The 18,944-nt window shown below is 38.8% G+C and overlaps 1 long non-coding RNA gene across 1 annotated transcript; it reads left to right on the top strand.

Moving 5' to 3' along the window:
• The first annotated feature begins 7,740 nt into the window (after positions 1-7,740).
• On the top strand, positions 7,741-9,670 carry LOC145544439 (uncharacterized). Its single transcript, XR_014081421.1, has 3 exons — positions 7,741-7,992; positions 8,080-8,309; positions 8,787-9,670. It is a non-coding gene; the product is annotated as an uncharacterized LOC145544439 (long non-coding RNA).
• Positions 9,671-18,944: the final 9,274 nt, after the last annotated feature.

Here is an 18,944-nt window from a genome sequence, read left to right as displayed (position 1 = left end):
ATTTAGTTAATGTCTCAGTTTTCACCAGGTACTCAACACACCAATGTGAATGGCTTTAGAGGTATTTACATAAAACAAACAAGTTAAAAAAAAAAACATTGGAAATGTCATTTATTATGCATACATGTATGATTTATACATCTTATCCTTATTATATTTATAGTTGTGCTCACTTCCAACAACTCTGTGAGGCAGGTTTTAATTATTTCAACTGTTTGTATATAAAATCTGAGTCTCAGAAGGTATATATGTCAGAACCCAGGACATGCCACTTACATACACTCATGCTGAGACTGGAAAACAAATTTTTCTAACTCAAAATCCAATGGTACAAGTGTATGGACATCTAGCATAATCTGAAAGGCAAAATCTTACATTCTCAGTGAACTAATGTCTCCCTTACTCATTGTCAGTCCTCTGCTGCTGCTAGTCACCCTACAGGTTGCGGTAGGTTTGTGCTGACTCATATCAGTTACTGGGATCCAGGCAGGAGGAATCATCACAGAGACTCAATTAAACGGGGCACATGTACAGAGAATCGGCTTGAGGAAAAAGAATGGAAGCCAGATACTTTGGGGCAAAGCAACAAACAATTGAAAATAATCCTTGTGTGGAAAACTGAGACTCGGTTCTCATCTAGATGCGGCCACCAACCAGCTCTCCAGTCTGGAGCATGCCATCAGGACATGACCTTCTCCTGTGAAATGCAGGATACAAGGCCAGGCTTGAATATGTCCTTCTAGTTTTCTAATTATTCAAATGTATCTTTGTCAACAATCTGAAGAATGGCATTAATAAAGTGGTTGAAAATTTTGAGAGACCACCGTCTGAACCTTGAGGCAGCTATCTGTTAGCTATGAGACTTCGGGCAGGTTATATAATCCTTTTAAGCATTGGATTGTTCACTTAGGAAGTTAGTGATAACTACTTTATGGATTAACTGAATGAATTAGGGACAGTGCAGTCTACTGAGCAAAGTATCTGTGGATAGGAGATAGGCAATTATTGCAGGGCTGATCATTAAATGCTTCAGTGATTCAGCTGTTTATCTAAAGAGTTCACTGCTACCCCTGAAGATACCCCCAAATCTCCCTTTATAACTCATTTTCATCTTCTTAAGAACTTAGAGTTCATCACACACAGCTGTCTTTCTGTTTTATCCTTTCAGCAATTTAATGATCAAAGTCAGGACTGGCCTTTCTGTTGTCAAAAAGCAACCTGTCTGAAAATCCTGCAATATCAGCACCATCTCTCTAAGAAAAAGGCTCTCTTAACTGAAAGAACCTCCTCTTAAAAGCACAAGTTCCAGAGAGACCTCCTTGAATTTTTTGTTTAGCTTTAGCAGAATCAATTCATGGGGACAAGCTGTGCATTAGGGTTCAGAGGGAAGGACGGAGTGAGAGCCTCAAATGGAGGAGGAAGAAGCATGGATTCTACACTTGCTGGTCTGTAGAATAGGTCTCTTCCAACCTCTTCATCTTCCATGTGGACCCAAATCCAGAACCAGGTGGAAGATACCTCAGCTTTGGAGATTTGGTTCCAGAGTTCAAGCTGTCATTGTCCCAGGAACCTATTCCTTGACCTTGAACATAACCTTGAACTTCCAGGACGAAGTTTCTTTTGGTTAGATTGGTGTCACCTCTGACCTATTTATCTAAAAATTTCAAATGTAGTTCAAAGGAGATGAAATATACGGAAATGTTTTGCAAATAGAACTCTTGATGCAACAGTGAGTTATTTTCAATATTTTAAAACACATCTTATACTTTTTGCCAATTTCTTACATTACCCAGTTTCTTCCAATAGTGCCAATCTTGGGGGCAACTCGTAAGATTAGACTTCATTATCTTTAGAATTTGGTGCATTTCTTATGTAAAATTAATAAGATTGTATGGAACTGCAAATATATGTAAATATCATGCAAATGGAAATTCAATGAGTCGTGTTGAGCTCTCTGTAGAATACAGAAAATAGGCATGGCTCCACTTACAGGAGCAAACATAAGCACGGACATACAAATTTTATGGCATAATTAATCATATGTAATATTATAACAGGGGTAAGCTAAATTTCCAGTAAATAAAAAGTGAATTATGAGGCACCTACACTTTTAATTTGATCAGCTGTCTTGGGGTTTGTGATGCATGTTATTAGGCAGTTGGGTGTGTTCTCTTGTACTGGAATTAGGACACATTGGGGTCAGAATGAGCGGCAGAAATAAAAACCAAAAGGGGTTCCCAGGTAAACATATGAAGTCCTTAATGCATGGTCTCTAAATTGCTTTGATCTGTGGTCTACTACAATATCTGTATCCTAATAGATCTTCCATCACACCTGCTGGTATTTAGTATTCTGTAATAAATCATCTTGGACATATTTATTCAGTAGAGGTTTGATGATTACTTAATATGCACAAAATGGGACATGAAATATTAATACAAAGGGGAGGTCTTTGCTCCCATGAAGCTCTTGGATAACAGAGGCAATAAAACAAGAAGAAAATTCTTTAGGATTCATAGTATAAAACCAGAATAGGTTCAGGATGGCTTTGAGGAGGTAGTGGTTTTGGATTGGGATATTGAAAGATAAATAAAAAATTTAACCCTGGTTTATATTTAGGATTTTGTTATAACCTCTTTTCAGAAAAAAATTTCAGACTAACTTGATATCAAGTGGCCTTCCTGAAATTTTTGCAGGCTCGGTTTTCTCTTTAAAAAGAGGTCTTATTATCCAATATACTCTGTGGTCTCTAGACATTCCATTTATTAGACAAATAATTTTTATGGTTTTTCCAGTAGTCATGTTTTTGAACTCCGCAGGAGATGAAAGCCAAGTCCTTTGCTCTTGTAAAGCATGTCCCTACCAGCCTGTTTGACACGAAGCACTTCTTCTTGGTTCTAATTCAGCAACCTGCTCACCTCCGCCACCACCACCTCCTCGCAGTTTTGAGATCTGTTGCTTTTAAGACAGTCGTAAATGGGATCACGTGGAGAGACTGAGCATCATCTACTGCATTTCTACTCCCGAATCTAAGTATGAACATAATTTGATAACTTTTTTTTTTCAGTTCTATGAAATCCTCTATCACATTTATTATTGCTAATTTGTTGGGTGCTGTCATCTAGACCTCAAGTATTCCTTTCAAGTGACTCTGATAGAGAAACTCTCCATGAGACCAGGATCAAAAAGGACTTCACTTCTTTTTTTTTGAAAGGAAAGTATAATTTATATGTACAACCAATAAACCTGATACAGAAGAGGGGACTGGGACAGGCCCGGAGTGGGTGTGAAGAGACTGGGAGAGGGGCAGCCAGAAAGTGAAGGGGAGCGAAGAGGAAGTGGGGGGTTCGCCATGCAAACTGCCACTCTCCTCAGCCCCTCCTGGGGAGGAGGGTATGCCCATGTCTCCCCAGCCTGCCCTCCGCTATTCTGCTCTGGTCTCGAAGGCAAGGTAGTCCCCTGACTAGGCCCCCTGCCTGACCCACTCAAGTTTAGTCCACATCCAGGTCTTCAGGAGGGAAGGTAGAAATCCTCCAAGAACCTGAGCCCCAAAACTGGGGGCTCCCCCCATGTCTGGCCCATTGTGTTCTCTGCCACCCTTTCTAGGTTACTTGGGTCCCTAGAACAGATAGATTGGGGAGCTCCTCTTTGGCTTAAGGGAGTATCACTCTGAGTGACCTGTTTGCTCCAATCATATGGAGATTTAATTCAAGTAATCACCATGGCTTATCTTTGCTTTGACTACTGGGGAACTTGTACTCCATTTAGGACATGATTTTATGTGCAGTGTTTCTGTGTTTTGAGTTTACCCATAGCTGTGAGTGACCCTCCCCTCTTACATTTCTCCACCTAAATGCATCTTTATTTTTTATTTTCTTTTATTGAGTTTTTTGATATAAGTATGCTATCTTATTTTTACAATGAACTAAGCAGTTTGCATATACAACTATTGCTTAAATATCACAAGTTTGAGTTGCACTTATTTTTTATTTTCTCCCTATTTTGTTCCTTCGCCATTCTCAATAATTGATATCTATTTTTGTCTACCTCTATCATTCCTTAAATCAGAATGTTTTGATCAGAGGAATAAGCCTTAATAAGCTATAAGCATGTTTTTCTCTGTGAAGATGGTGGATATTTTTCCTGTTGTGGATTCGGGATCTTATTGCCAATACACAGTCTCATATTTGAAGAAAATAAAAGAGGATAATTTTTTTATCAAGAACAAATGTAGAGCAGCCCTTTGGGACATCCAGGTACCCGGAAGATCTTGTGAATGGCTAATTGCTTTAAATACACATCTTGAAAGTGGTCCAGGGGACAATGAGTCTGTACAGTTTCTTATTAGCTGAATCAATATCAGTGCTTTAAAAATTGCCAAGAACATGAAGACCTTGAAGCTTCTTCTGTTACAAGGAAACCAAAATGGAATATTAAATATTTAAAAAGTAGGTCAGACTTAATAAATGCATTTTCAAGTAATCCAGCCTTTAAATTAAGCCACAGTATGGAAGAGATGGATTTGAAATGATCTGCCAGTGGCCACACCTGTCTACGCTGGTGCTCTTATTATGTCAAAATTCTATGTGCACAGAAATAGCTTAATGAAAATGTACATCCAAAAGCCACAATAAGGACCCAGAAAATTAAATGCCTAATTCTCAGCAGAGGCAAATGTTCAGAGAGGGTGACGACTATGCCAAGACCTGGTGTCATAAAATCTGGGGAGTGTGGTCACAGAGAAGGGCAGTCGTAACAGGCACACACACTGCCACTGAGCTGTCAGAATTCCCGTCCTGCCTCCACTGCAAAGTGACGGGATTCTCCCCACTGTGTTGAGAATGATGTTTTCCAGTCACTGCTAACAGGCTCTGGGAATAGGGTGGTTTTAATACACCCTGGGCTCTGCAATCTTTCAATGTACCAGATCGGAGGATGTGTATCATAACCTTTCCTCTGTCTCCGTCGCTGGCATGGTGCTGCTGGCCGTGTGCCATGAAGACCGTCTTCCCGGGGAGGATGGGCGGGCTGGAGCTGTCAGTGCCTGTCTCTATTTGAGGCAAAGACCAGAAGACTCGCCCGATGCCTGTCTCTTAAATAAAGCAGTAATGAACAAGGCATGGATCAACCCTCTGTTTAATCTCTACCAATCTGCTCCCAGTGCTTGGTATCAGGCCTGCTGGCCATGCAGCCAGCCCAGCTACACTGAGTTGCTTTAACTTTGATCAGCACGAGTACCTATAGAAAGTACCAGATTCGTCCAATGAGTAATACTTCTGGAAATCAACTAGCATAAGTATTTCTGAATTCTGGGTGCATGTTAGAACAATCAGGGAGTTTTTGTAATCCTGGCTTAGAAAGAACCATGGTGAGACCTCACTCCAGAGCAGTGAAAACTGCATCTCTACCTTTGGGGTCCAGGCATCTTGTAGTTGGGGCTTCCCAGGTGGTGCAGTGGTAAAGAATCCACCTGCCAAAGCAGGAGGCTCAGGAGACAAGGATTCATTCCCTGGGTCTGGAAGATCCCCCGGAGGAGGAAATGGCAATCCACTCCAGGATTCTTGCCTGGAGAATCCCATGGAGAGGAGCCCGGCGGGCTACATCCACAGGGTCACAAAGAGCCGGACACAGCTGAACATGGCACAGCATCCTTTTGTAACATGCATCCCAGGTGACCCTAATGTTCAATCCAAAGTAAGAATATTTCAAGTTCTACTCGAGTGAAGAGGCTCTTTAGTTCCTCTTCACTTTCTGCCATAAGAGTGGTATCATCTGTATAGCTGAGGTTGTTGATACTTTTGCTGGTAATCTTGATTCCAGTTCATGATTCATTCAGCCCAGCACATATACAAAGACAGACCTAAACTTTGTTGACAAGAACTTGTCTACTCTGAAAGAATTATTTCACTTTGTAACCTACTACTACAAAAGGTAGGCAGTCTATCATTTCCATTTCAGAAAACTCTAAATTTTCTAAAGCAGATCCTTATATTAAAAATCAAACAAACAAACTTTTCCCCAACAGCACAGACTCTTTGGAACCACAGAGAATATATTTCACCTCTTTTTCTGAATAACTGTCAATATCATAGATACTTTGTGTTTCTTTTCACAGGTGCCTCAATTTTCTTCTTCTGCTTCCAGGCTGTGTGTCCATAGCAACGACGCTTCCAAAGAACTATTGAAATGAACACTTAAAGTGAGGAAAGCCCTAGGTCTGATGGTTAAATGTCCTTAGTTACATTTGAAAATGGTGTCTCAGAAGAACACTACCAGTAGACACGGGAGAAAAGTCTTAGAAAAAACCAGCAAAAGCAAGAAGGCCAACCTTCCACAGGAATAGTCCTATGGAACACTGTTTTAACTAAAATTATCATATATGAACTAGGCCACTGAAAACTCTGTGGCCCTGAACTGAAAGAAATTTTTTTATCTTGCAAGTTAATCACCCTGCTTGTTTTAAACTCTTGTCAACTATGGATACATTTGGAAAATACAAAGATTCACAATCCTTCCCTTATATCCCTGTGCTATTCAAAGCTATAATGAATTAAAAACTCTAGTACCAATAATATTCAGTCTTATTTGCATTCACCAGTCTTCCCATACTTTCAAATCTGATTTTAAAACATTATAGGCATTATTTACTAAAAACTTCACCTTGAGGAAAGTGTAATAAAGCACAAAGAGAAGCCAGAGTTCTTTGTTGTAATGCATCTTTTCTTTAGCTGGAAACAACAGGACTATTGTGTGACTTGAAGACAAACACTGACTTATGTTTAGAGTTTAATTACTTACATGGAGTGCATAAATCATCTCATTTAATTCTAAAAACATAAATAGGGCTTATAATGATTATCATTTTACAGATGTGAATAGAAAGCTTCAGAGAGGATGAAAATTTAAGCAACCCAATAAATGGTGCATCTGTATTGATTTTAATTATTTTAATTCTAAATTGATTCATCTTTCCATATTTTCAAATAAGCCAAAAAAGAAGGCATTTCTAATGAGAGAGCTATTATCCTCTCCTCTCAAACCTTAAATGCCTCCTACATGTACATTCAAAAAGTGAGAAAAGTAATTAATTACTACATCTTCATGGTGAGAACTGTGAAGGATATTTAAATGAAATGTGTCTTTACTGAACTTCCTCAAAGCTGGAGCTATGACGACCCCTTAATATATTTTGTTTTCTATCTTTACATGCACATTTAATTTCTTCTACTAGGTCACAGATGACCACTGATTTCTAGAAAAAAAAATATTCACCCATCTTTCCTTGTAAATTATGTATTCATAGATAGTCTCATCTATGCAGAACCTTGAATTTCAGAGGAGCAAATGGTCCACAAATTCAAGGAGGCAGAGGCTCCCACAAAGGGCTTTCTGTTAAAGGGAGCATCTTGTCCACTTTGTCACCCACCTGTTTGTTTCAACTGAGAATTTCCTCTTTCCTGTCATCTTTAAACAACAATAAACTTTTCTGTATCTTTTATTAGATTCAAGATCCCAGCCACCAGGGGATCTATCTGCTCATCTATACTTAGCTTTTAGCCCAGGAGCCCAGCACTGGGACCTGCAGTCGTGGACACTCAGTAACCGCCTGTTAAACAAATAAATGAATGAACTAATGAAAGTGCAAACTGGGACACACCATAGGTGTGAGAGAACCAGCGCCTCAGTTAGAACCCCAGTTGACCTTTGCTTCCATGACGACAAGACTCCTGTCGTAAAAACAGAGTGCTGAAGACTCTGAGGAGGGATAAGATACACACAAAAGGCAGGATTCTGAACTTGAAAATTATCCTGATACATCTCAGGTGGAAATGACAAAACAAAATTCATTATGACATGTGCACATTCGTTCATCAGTCACTCACAAACAGGTGCTGAATGGCGGCTCCATCACAAGCATGCCTCCACACTCCAGGACACCGAAAGGGATTCCTGGAAACCAGACATCTGCTATCACCCATCTGACATCTGGGGGTATGGTCCTGTCCCCAACCTACATCGATGGAATCCTCTCCAGACAGGAAATAAAGCTCACTCTCTTTCTCATGGTTCATAACCCAGCAGGACATTGGAACCAGAGGGCTGCGGTTCGCTGAGCTGAAATCTGAAGACAGACAAGAAAACAAAACTTCTTGATTTCTGAAAAAAATACATCTGTACTGAACAAAAGGTTTTTAAAAACAGGGTGAATGAAAATTAAACAAGCAAGCAAACAAATGTTGGTGACATATGAGCACAGACTAGAACGGCATAGAGTACAAGAAAGAAGCCATTGCTTGGGTGCAGTCATGGTGAGGTGAAGGGTTAATCACTGCTGCCCTGGGTGGAAGGGCAGAGGTCCTCAGAGGGCATCCAATTACCAGTGCAATTGACTTTGTTCTGGTGGTACTGTTCTGAGAACACGCAGTGTGTGAGAGGTGAGCGTCAGGGGCACCTGTGTGTGTGTGTGGTTATGTGCGTGCATGGGGGTGACAGTGGCCACTGTGTCCCTGGTGCCACAGACCGTTCTTGCCAGGACAGCACTGCTGGAGCCCAGGGCAGCAGCAGCTCTGATCTCGCAGGCAGAGGCAGGGTGAGGTGTCTTGCAGAGCTCTGAGACCATGGCTGTCATTCAAGACGTCATTAGCAATGAAAGGGAGGCGGTAAAGCCTGTTGTGTTGTCATCACACGGCGAGAAGGTTGGCTGCCGACCAAATTAGCTTGCTTAGGGAGTGTGAATCAAAATGACATGTAATCTGAATGTTAATGAAAATTTTCTCTTGCTGCAGGGTTCAGATCCCATCCAGAAAGCTGTCATCTGGAAGACATTATCTTCCTTCTCCTCCTTCTCTCTCTCTCTCTCTCGTTTTGATTTGAATTTCCAAGTTTACATACACTGTAAAAATAATTTTTAGCCAGCAGTGCTTGGACAACTGATGCTCAGTCAATTAGACAGCTGAGTCAGTGGTGGAGGACCTTCCCTGAGGAGGAGAGAGATTTCGAGGTAGTAAGACAGTTCTTTCCTTGCATGTGTGTCTATGAACTATGACAACTTGAATCCCAAATGAAAATACTTAGAGAAGATAGGTCCAAGCATCATGGTTAGGGAAGACGCATTTCTGTTTCCTCCCACACATTAGAATACAAAGTGTGTAACATCTCATGTGATGAAGTGTTAGCAACTCTTGTTTTAAAAGAAGTAACCATGTGGAACCACCTAGCAGTGTATTTCTTTACCCCAAAAGCCTCTATTCAATTGCTTAATATCAAGATCGCTTATGGTTTGCTAAAAAATACTTCAAGAAATTTGAATAAAAAATAGTAAAATTGGGTAACCAGAGACAGGCAGGTATGGGAGAATGTTGAAGCAATTTATTCACACACTGATCTATTAGTATTTGTTAGGGGAGATAAATTAGAGTCAATATTTCTAAGTTAAAAATACAGCAAGAAGCCTCCTTGATTAGCAGTCAAGGGCATGGGAGTGTTAGAACTTGCTCTGAGGGGTGGGATGAACTGCTTTTCTTTTCCGGTTACACTCAATTCCTGTGAATGTATAGAAGTTGGATTGTAGGAAAGTAATTCCAAAGTTTATCTCAGAGAGAAACCATAATTGAGCCAAAATTGTTTCCTGAGTCTTCATATCAAAAAATAAATGAAGATATGAAAAAAATGCAGTCTATTCTTATTCTACCCAATACTGCAGAACATTAAAAAATTTTTTTTAATGGAGACATCATTTGTCTGGAAGAAAAGAGATCTGGTACTCCAGGCCTAGTTCCACAATTATTATCTAGCTGTATAAATTTTGAAAATCCACTTATTTCCTACATTATAATATAGAATGCTATGAATAATTATTTTAGGTGTTTGTAATTCTAAAATACTAATGGTAAATTTAGGATCCATAAACTTGTATAATAATAATGATACATCATCACTTTATCATATACCAAGGGCTGTTAAATATCTATTAAGCATTATTTCATTTAATTAAATATCATCTTTGTTTTCAGTTGATAAAACTGAGGTTTAGAGAGTTCAAGTAACTTATTAAAAAGCAAAAAATGATAAACAGTATATTTTGATTTGAATCCAAATCTCCCTGATTCCTGAAGATATTTTATTAATGATACATTCTGCTGCCACCTCTAGTGGTTTACAATCTTGCCAGTGCTTCCAAGGAAATTGTTAATATATATTCTTTAAAATGTTTTGAATTGTGGCAAATTTGTTACCTGAAAAAAATGAATATAAAAATCAAATTAATATGATAGATGGCCATGCTTTAAATACCATTTTGTTCAATATCTGTATTTCAGCATAATTCATGAATTTTTTCCCCCTATGGCCCTGGGAGCCAGTCTAAAACTACTACTAGAGTAGTTTTAGTTATGGAAGCATAGGAATAATTATCAGCCATCTTCTCCATGCCAGAACTGCACTGTGAAATTTTAATCCTCCCAACAGCTCTACCATAAAGAAGACAGCACTGAAGAATTGATGCTTTCAAACTGCAATGTTGAAGACTCTTTAAGAGGCCCTTCGACTGCAAGGAGATCAAGCCAGTCAATCTTAAAGGAAATCAAACCTGAATATTCATTGAAAATACTGATGCTGAAGCTGAATTCCAATACTTAGGTCACCTGATGAGAAGAGCCAAGTCTTTAGAAAAGACCCTGATGCTGGGAAAGATTGAGGACAGGAGGAGAAGGGGGCAACAGAAGATGAGATGGTTGGATGACATCACCGACTCAGTGGACATGAATTTGAGCAAACTTCAGGAGATAGTGAAGGATAGGGAAGCCTGGTATGCTGCAGTCCCTGGGGTCAAAAAGAGTTGGACATGACTTAGTGACTAAACAACAATAGCTCCATGGAATAAATATAGAAATTTAAAAGAAAAAACTAAGATATAGCTGGAATAAACGAGATACATTTGCTGGAAAGAAATATTCCAATATGATTTTTTGTCATTAATTTTTAATTAGGCTTTATTTTTTTTGGAGAATATTAGATTTACAGAAAAATTGGGATGATAGTACAAAATTCCCATATAATCACAAAAAGTTTCCCCTGTATTAATATTTTACATTACTTTGCTACCTTTGTTATCATTAATGTAAATATACTGATAAAGCATTATTAACATAGTCCATATTGTATTCAGAGTTCCTTAGTTTTTACCAAATCATCCTTTTTCTGTTCCAGGATCCCATTCAGCACAGATTATTTATCAATACTGTTATATTTATAATAGTTATAGAGAACTTCACTGAGCGCCAACTACATGCATCATCTCATTAATCTTCCCAACAACGCTTTGGAACAGATATGATTACAGTATCACACTCATTTTGTAGCCAGAAAACTGAAAGTTCAGACATCTGACAAATTTTTATAAATGATCCTTATTGCCATTTATCTCTAATTTTTTTAAAAAAATTCTCTTGAGACTTATTTGACCCAAATGTTACTGTAGAAGTGCTTTGTTTGATTTCCTGGTATTTGGGATTTCCAGTTATCTTTCTGTTATTGACTTCCAGCTTAATTCCAGAGAGCTCTTACTCTTTATGATTCCTATTCTTTTAACTGTGTTAAAGTGTGCTTTATAGCCCTGGATTGGTCTGTTTTGGTGAATATTCCACAGAGCTTGAGCAGATTGTGTATTCTGCTGTTCTTGGATGAAAATGTTCTGTATCTGTCAATTAGATCAAGCTGATTAATGATGCGGTTTAGTTCAACTAAATCCTTATGGATTTTCTGCCTACTGCTTGTATCAATTACAGAAAAAAAGAGGATAGAAGTCTCCAATTTCCTTAGGGAATTTGCCCATTTTTTTTCTTGCAGATCTCAGTTTTTGCCCCCCATATTTTGATTCTTTGTTCTTGGGTGCATACATTCTAAGGACTAAAGTGTTTTCTTGAGAACTGACCATTTCTTTATCCCTGTAATCTTTCTTGTTATGATATCTATTTTGTCTAAAACTTCATTAGCTACTCCAAATTTATTTTAATTAGTTTTTTTCAGGATTTATCTTTTTCTCTTTCCTTTCTCCTATCTATGTCTGTTTATTCAAAACAGGTCTTCATAGACAACCTATAGCTGGATCTAGCATTTTTACCCATCCTGACAATCATTGTTTTTTAATTCATGATATTCACTGTCTTCTCCCAGCATATCAGCTATATGCTTTTTAAATTTGAAGGCTGTATATTTTTTACTAGAGTTGGAATACTTGTACTATCTCTGCATTACACATTCAAATCTGCATGTCCCTTTTTCCCAGCATCTGGTTGCTTAGAACAAACATGTTCATGTGGATGGGCTTCTTCTTGAAGATAATAAGGTCACTTGTGCATGTGCAGTGATGGTCAGCCTGCTCTTCCCACAGTTTCCAGATGACCCCTGAAACTTATCAACCATTATTTAACAAAGTTGACTCAAATCATTTTGAGCTCCTGGTAAAACAGAACTTTAAGCTACAATATTTTCCTCAAATAGCTAAAATAATTTTATAGAATATATGCCCTTATGTTCTGAATAAAGTGTCTGGAGATAGTGGTAACATTTAGCATTATAAGGCCAACTTGACCACCGAACATTCAATTTAAAAATGGAATTATTTTGCTTTTTAGAAAAGCAAATCACAGTTCACAGGAGTTGAGAGGAGTTAGAAGTAAGCTGGTTTCATCTCATGTATGAGAATAATAATTTACAAAGTGGCCATGAGATGTATAAGGAAATGCCAAAATTATTAGAAAGATCTTCTTCCATTTCAATATTTCTATGGGTTTCGTCTGCTTTATTCTCTTTACGAATAAGAAACATTGTCTACCTTTGTAAAAAGGATCAACACCAAAGCAGTCACTTTAAAATTAAATTCTGTGTAGATGTGGGACAGAAAAGAAATCCCTGAGGAATGTGTGTGCATAACATTTGACATGTTAATATTTCTGTGGGAATACAGTTTCAGTATTTTTTCATAAAGAAGCAATCTCTACATTCTAACAACTAATATCTGAGGTGATAACTGTGGAGGAGAAAACTGGGCAATTTTTAAAATAATTTGACCCTTAAAATCCCTGCTGTGGAAGACTCATATTATCTAGATTGGTTGTCATGGAAACCAGTGATCAATTTAGATAGCCATCTCCACTGACAAAGGAAGTCTATAGAGTCAGAGCAATCATCTATGCAATTTTAGCCAACTCCAGTCCCTCCCCCAACCACACAACCTACACACACACCCACATCCCCAATTCCCATCCTAGTTTTGAGTAAACGACCTTGCTATTTAAGGTAGGAGAGAAATAGAAACTGGCATTCACACAGATGGACAGTTTTTGCCTGCCATCAGAGACCTGGCCTGAGAATTGATTCAAAGTGTCAGGAATTGATTATCAAACTGCCACTGCAGCCACTTAACCTGTACTCTGCTTGTAAAAATAAAAGGTGAATACGAAACATTTCATGACACATGCGGGAGTTAGTCTTATTTCAGTTTTTGCAATTAGAAATCCAAATTTCTATTCAGAGAAAAATGTAAAAGGCTGTCAAACATGAATGTTGTAAATGAGATCCAAAGAGAGAGGAAAATTAACCTAACTGGAATAGAGCTGGGATAACCACTTTCTATGAGCACATTTCTTTCTGACACAATGCTTATTTAAGCACTGTGCTTATGCCAGTCTCCTGTTTGTAACCCGAATCATTCATCTGTGTTCAGTTTAGAATAGTGTTGGAAGATGCTTAACACTTTTTTATGGTACTGTTAAAACAGCACCTGTGAGGTTACAATTCTATACTTTTGTTTGTTGTAGTGATTCTCTATGGAACTAATTAGAGGAAACTTTGGATTTTTTATGGTTTTCCCAAATTATATACATGTCCTCAAGTGGACTTTACAAAATTGTTTGAATTGTAAGAACTCTGTGTGTCAGCTTCTAAATAAATAAATAGTCTGATAAAAAGTATAATGGATTTTAGATGTTAATATACAAAAAAGGAAATTTGAGGCTGAATGGAAGTAGAGATGAAAGTGTTGAAGTTTTCATGAGAAAGGATGCCCTGGGTGAGGATAATGGGATCTCTGCATTTGAACAAGTCTTTTTGCCTCATTGTACAGATACGTGAAAAAATTGGAAAACAGGATGGACGTTTCTTGACGGTTTTATTTTTAATCTATAGTTTACTAGGTAGATTCTGTAAACTTTTTAAAAGATGTGAAGAAGACAAAATTTATATCTACCAATCTACAACAGTGGATATTTAATTAGGTCTATTTACCTCCTTTAAGGGGCTTCCCAGGTGTCTCTGGTGGTAAAGAACCCAACTGCCAATGCGGGAGACATAAGAGTTCAATTCCTGGGTTGGGAAGATCCCCTGGAGGAGGGCATAGCAACCCACTCCAGTATTCTTGTCTAGAGAATCCCATGGACAGAGGAGCCTGATGGGCTACAGTCCACAGGGTCACAAAGAGTCGGACATGACTGAAGCAGCTTAACATGCTCACGCTTTTAAATGGAGGATGTAAATACTAAAGTCATAGGACATATTATGCATCTTAACTTAGTATTAACTTTGGCATCATATTTCCTGGAGACCAAGAGAAAAATGACCATGTCACCATGTCACTTTGTTATTCCTACCTTCTGACTTAAGGAAGAAATTAGATTCTCTAGAAAACAGAAATATTTACCTGGAGCCCAAATGCTCAAGATAAAAATCATGATGTTGTACTACATAAAGAGGTAATAAAATATCACAGTTCGAACAAATAAAATAATATAAAAATGAAAAAAATGACATAAGTAAAAGCTAAGAATATGATTTGAATGTCTCTATGAGTGACTATTTTTGTGAGGTTCTAAATAAGTAGACATTTAGTTTCCTTATTTCTAGTGACAGAAGAATAAAACCAGTAGACTATGTCCCATAGTACGTCAATCTGAAAAAAACATTTTCTGGTCAATGATTTTGACTTCATAGTTACAGGAAATCTTCAGATTATTTGCACAGTTGCTCTTCCTTGCTAGGTTTGCATTTGACCCAAAATAAATATAGTTAGTATTCCTTGAGTATAAAACACATCTCAGAAGGGATGTTTAGGGTCTTGGTTCTGGAAAAGAAGAATTAAGCACATTTCCCATTGCTTTTTCCATTAAAAGCACCTATGAACCAGAAACAAATTTCTGAAGCAGATATTTGAGGACTCGATAAAGTAAACCATAGCAAGTGACTTGAAGAAGGCCAGAATTGAAAGTCCCACTGAGTTGGTATTGAGTGTAAAGTTTTGTTTCTTTTTTTGGATTTTCTAGCTGGGAATCTAGGCACCTAGAAACCCATAAGTGGGCACTGATGGAGAAAGAGCCCGGTGGGAAGAGCCCCCTGGGTGTGAGGAGTTGGAAGGTGGCTCCTTGGCAGAACCAGCTGCCTGGGGGCGGGGTGTGTGTACCTAAGACTCAGAGGGAGGACGGCCTCCTCTGCAAGGGAGGGGCACAGTCCCAGAGAGCCGGCAAACGTGCCACCTCTTCGATCTCTGTGTTTCCATCGCTCGGTGCCAAAGGAAGGTGCAGTTATGAGAAAGGAGGCAGCACAGGATAAGTAAAGCCCTAAGTTTGTAGGAGCAGCAGGGGAGCCCCAGGAAATGAGAAGGAACCAGAGAGGGCATGGATGTTGGAACCCCTAGAGGTCACCCTGAAACACTGTGTATGATCATCAGTTCAGTTCAGTTGCTCAGTCATGTCCGACTCTTTGCGACCCCATGAACTGCAGCACGCCAAGCCTCCCTGTCCATCACCAACTCCCTGAGTCCACTCAAACCCATGCCCATCGAGTCAGTGATGCCATCCAGCCATCTCATCCTCTGTCGTCCCCTTCTCCTCCTGCCCTCAATCTTTCCCAGCATCAGGATCTTTTCCAATGAGTCAGCTCTTCGCATCAGGTAGCCAAAGAATTGGAGTTTCAGCTTCGACATCAGTCCTTCCAATGAACACCCAGGACCGATCTCCTTTAGGATGGACTGGTTGGACCTCCTTGCAGTCCAAGGGACTCTCAAGAGTCTTCTCCAACACCACAGTTCAAAAGCATCAATTCTTCGGTACTCAGCTTTCTTTATAGTCCAACTCTCACATCCATACATGGCCACTGGAAAAAACATAGCCTTGAATAGATGGACCTTTGTTGGCAAAGTAATGTCTCTGCTTTTTAATATGCTGTCTAGGTTGTTCATAACTTTTCTTCCAAGGAGTAAGCATCTTTTAATTTCATGGTTGCAATCACCATCTGCAGTGATTGTGGAGCCCAGAAAAATAAAGTCAGCCACTGTTTCCACTGTTTCCCCATCTATCGGTCATGAAGTGATGGGACCGGATGTATGATCATCCGGGCTCATCAAAATGATACAGGCAGGAATCTGGTCCTAGTTAGCAGACCAAGGACCCTGAGGAATGAGCTACAGGGCAGCTTCCGGATCCTATACCAAACCCTGGGAGATGCACCTCTGGGAAGATCTGAAAGGCACTGAAAAGACTTTGAAAACTGAACACAACTTTGGAACCTGAAGCTACGTCAGTCGGTGGCCGACTAAACCAAAACTACCCTCATTAAACAAGTCACAGGTTGTACAGGATACAAGCTAAAGGTACTCATCATAGGAAAACCCACAAATACTTCAATTAGTTAAAAAAAAAGAAAGAAAGAAAAAGTCAACTGACAGATCTCAATTACCAGATTATACAGATGTTGCAATGATGGAACAAAGATTTAAACCAGTTGTTATAAGAGTATTAAAACAGCTACTGGAACATGATTGAAACAACATTAATTTAGAAAGCTTTGTCAAAAAAAATTTAAAGAAGATATCACAAAGAAGCAATTGCAATTTGGAAATATAAAATGTGATAATAAAAACTGGATGAAATTGATAGAATATGTAAAAGGAAAGAAAAAACTAATAGAAATATTTTCAGTGTGCAAAATTCTTGCCTTTCTGTTTAGCTCTATGATATCTCTCAAGAATATTGGTGCAGGTGCTTTGCAACTGCCAGTGCGGTATCATGAGCCTAACCCCCAGATGTGAGGGTCTGAGTGATTTTGTCTTTATTACAAATCAATACCATGACACATTATTTTAGAAAGTTAGAAAATGTACTGCAATTCCAGAGAAACTATTTCAAATACTGGTGCGCAGTGAATGATCTTTCCTTTAAAAATATCATGACACCTCTAGGGAACCAATAAAATTTTCTGCATACTTTCTTGACTCCTATAATCTCTTAATCAGTACTAGTTTGGAGCTGATGAATTCAAGATTAATTGAAAGGAAACAGATTATTAATGCCAGATATTCACCTTAGCCTCATAGTCCAACAGGATTCATTTTTGAGATGAGCAAATTAAAGATTAGTTCCTATGGCGGTGAAATACCCAGTGAGAAGCCACAATCTGTTTATATAGTGCACCTTCCCTTTAGTCCAAAAGGCATGTAGATTAGCTAAGGCATTCAAGCATAAACCAAAAAGTCAAGTATCTAACTGCACTTTTTTAAATAACTCAATGATATTCTATTATTTATCCTGGGCTAAATTTCACCAGTGGTAAAATATAGACCTGATAGTTCCCTTCTTATCCAGGGAAATATAGAGATAAACAATTTTAAAAATTCCTATCTAAATGATGTACAAAATTTATTCCTGTTTCCATTGTTCTAGCTCTTTGACTGGTGAGATGAACAGAATCTTTATGTTCAATGGGACAGGATGGACATGTGTACTCAGTAGGCTTTTTAAGATAATTTGTAATGTACTTAAGAGATGAACTAAATTTATTCTAACGAAACAGAATAGTTGGAGAGTGTATTAATCACAGTTCTCCAGAGAAATAGAACCAATAGGACATATATCTTCATATATATGAGGAGATTTATTATAGAAATTGGGCCACATAATTCTGGAGGCCAGGAAGTCCCATGCCCTGCCATCTGCAAGCTGAAGAACAAGAAAAGCTGATGTTGTAATTCAATCAAGCCCTCAGGCTAGTGACTTGGGGCAGGAAGTGGGTGGGCAATGATCTAAGTCTCAGTTTAAGAAGGCCCAGGACCCAGGATCACCTAAGTCTGAAGGCAGAAGAAGATGAATGTTGCAACTCAAGCAGAGAGCAAATCCTTCCTCCATTTTTTGGTTTCTTTCCCAAGATCATTGTATTGGCTGATGCCCACTTGCATGAGTGAGGCCCATCTTCTTTACTTAGTATACCAACTCAGATGATGATCTCCTCCAGAAACACCCTCACAGACACATCCAGAAGTGATGTTTTACTGGCTATCTAGATATTACTTAGCTAGATGGACAGAGAGTCACCCAACTGTACACTGTGAGCTTCCATCCTTCCTAGAGCACTGGAAGTTACTAGCAGTCAATTGTGGCTTTGAGAGAAAAAAACAACGCTTATTACAGTCTTCATGGTTGCCAGGTACTTCCAACTCCATCACATCCTCTAACACGTAACTAGTGTGAGTTGACAGGTATCAATGATTTGGAAGGATTGATGCTAAAGCTGAATCTCCAGTACTTTGGCCATCTGATGAGAAGAGCCAACTCGTTGGAAAAGACCCTGATACTGGGAAAGACTGAGGGCAGGAGAAGAAAGAGGCAACAGAGGATTAGTTTGTTGAATGGCATCACTGACTCAATGGACATGAGTTTGAGTAAACTCTGAGAGATAGCGAAAGACTGGGAAGCCTGGCATGCTCCAGTTCATAGGGTCACAAAGAGTTGGACACAACTTAGCAACTGAACAACAACAATGAGAGGTCACACAATCCATCTAAGACCACACTTGCAGTTGAGTGATCAGGTGTGGAATCAAATCTTATTTAAACCCCATCAGGAAACTGTTGCTCCTTCTGCCCTATGGAATCATCTCTGTTTATTTGAGTAGATGAC

Source organism: Giraffa tippelskirchi, chromosome 4, assembly GCF_054371585.1.
Source record: "Giraffa tippelskirchi isolate mGirTip1 chromosome 4, T2T-mGirTip1v1.2.pri, whole genome shotgun sequence".
Classification (NCBI taxonomy): domain Eukaryota; kingdom Metazoa; phylum Chordata; class Mammalia; order Artiodactyla; family Giraffidae; genus Giraffa; species Giraffa tippelskirchi.
The sequence above is the reverse complement of the archived record's forward strand: the minus strand, read 5'-3'. Positions and strand labels throughout refer to the sequence as shown.